We start from the raw sequence: 2244 nt of genomic DNA on the forward strand, positions 1-2244 counted from the left end.
AAAAAAAAAAAAAAAAAAAAAAAAAAAAATGTATCTCATTTAAAAGGCATCATTTGAGAGTTCAGCCCAGGGCACTCAGCTGCATCCCTTCTCCAGATTACACTGCTGCAGCAAGGGGCCATGCATGCCCCCCCATTAGTCTCAAAAGAACCAGTATAAATCCTGAGCCCCAACCAGGTGGTGTAATGAGTGAGATTCAAACCTGCTGGCTAGACCTCAGTCTGCTTCAGCAACCCAGAGATGTGGGGAGAGGTGGGGTTCAGTGAGAAGTTCTAGGTTTGAGTCCAGTGTAACTGCTGTCCAGCTCCAACTCAGGTGAACTGTAGCCCCTGCCTTTACCTTTCGTCTCCTAAGTGTTCTGAAACCTTGTTCCTTCAAACATCCCTAGACCAGGTGGAGACTTCTGGGCTCCCTGCCTGGACCTTAGTACCCTGTGGGTCCTATTGCCCTGTTCTGCTGAGAAAGGGGCTCAGACCTGCTCCCTTCCCCTTGAACCTATCAGGTGGGGAGTCTCAGGGGACCAACAGTCCCCTGTTTCTTGGGCTGAGGAAGCTCAGTGGTTGTCTCGGTGTCTCCTCCCCACGGAGGAAGCAGCTGGGGACGCTGGGGATGGCAGAAAGAGGGAGGAGGGGATGGGGTGGATTAAGTCTCTGGAAATGGACAGCCTAACCCAGGGCTGAGCTCAGCAGCTTAGAATAATGAAGAGCTTGACACAGATCAAAGCTGGAGGGGCCGTGGGGCAGTGAAGTCTGGGAAGGTGACCACAAGCTGACTTCTTCCCGTGGGACCTTATCCCATCTTAAACTGGGATAGATGTCACGTTAAGGTCACCTGACAGGGCAGAACTCTGCTGCTTTTCTGGGTCCTAGCTCTGGAGGAACCCTGATGGGTACCCTAGTCATTCTTGACACATGTTGTAGGGGATAGTGACCCAGAGAGAGTGCTAAAGAATCAGAGGTGCTCCCAGGCATCGCTGGCAAGCTGGCCCAGCTCCCATAGAGGTGGGACCCCTGGCAGCCCCCACCCTCCTTTCTGATGCCCCTATCAGGAGCCCTCCTTTCGACTCCACTGGTGGGGAAGGAAGCTCGTGGGTCTGTGATGCCCCCATCCCTTCCCCTCCCAGTAAGAGAAAGAGGACAACTGTAAGTCCCTAACTCTCTCAGCCCTATGAGGAGCCTCCCCTTCCCTCTGTGCTTGGATGGAACAGTCTGTTTTTCTGGCAGGGTCCCCGGGGCTTTGTTGGTAGGCTGGGCATCCCAGGAGCCTCATGGCTTGGAAGCCCATGCTCCCGTGGGCCTGGCTGCCACCACACTGCTGAGAGGTAAACAAACTCAGCCTCACAGGGCCAGGGAGGGAGCTTGCCTGGGCCACAGTGAGCCCTCTTGCCAGGGAAGGGATTGTGTCCCTGCCCACCTCCTCACCTCACCAGAAGTGAGCTGTGGGGACCACTGGAGAGCAAAGGGAGGAGACTGTGAAGTCTGGTCAGGGAGCAGCATTCACAGTTCTGGTCACAGGAGGAGGAAGGCACTCTCCCCATACCTTCCCTCACATGAGTCAATCCACTACCTAATCCTACTGTCCCCAGGTAGAGATATGGGTCTTGCTGGCCCAAGGCCACCAAACTTATGCTCTGGGAAATTTTCAGAAGTTTTCTAACCTCTGATTTGTCTGCATACTTACTTGTCTGAGCCAGGCTAGTTAGCCTCCCTCGGCTTCCCTCCCAAATAAAAACAAACTTTCTAGGGCCCAATTCCTGGTTTCGACACTAGTTTCTGAGCCGAGGAGTAAACAGCCAGACTGAGTTCTTGGACCCATGATCAGAAGCTTTATCTCCACTTTTGAAACTGTAGGTCCTGTTAAGGGGAGGCCCCAATAATTAGCAATTAATGGATTGTGAATAAATGTGATTATTTATGAAAAATGCTTTGTAGATTGCAGAGGGCGCTAAGGCAGCTCAAAGGTCGAGGAGTGTCATTGTTAAACATGTCTAGCCCCTAGGAATGCTCTTGGATGGGGTGAGCGGTCCAATTTCCACCTCCCGTGTGTTACGGAGCTGCAAGCCCAGAGCAGTTTCTCAGGGTTCTTTCTGGGCTTTTGATCACAGGTTCTGAGGATTGGCATTAGGGGACGGCAGAATCACGTTAGAGGTATTCCTGGGGTTAGCCAAGGGCGGGCAGGGCCCAGGGGCCTGGAAGGGGGCGTGTCCCGGCCTGGCTCTGTCGGCTCCTCTGCTGGTCCCACATC

Source organism: Fukomys damarensis, unplaced genomic scaffold (assembly GCF_012274545.1).
Source record: "Fukomys damarensis isolate Sample0158 unplaced genomic scaffold, DMR_v1.0_HiC HiC_scaffold_4, whole genome shotgun sequence".
In the NCBI taxonomy this organism is placed as follows: Eukaryota; Metazoa; Chordata; class Mammalia; order Rodentia; family Bathyergidae; genus Fukomys; species Fukomys damarensis.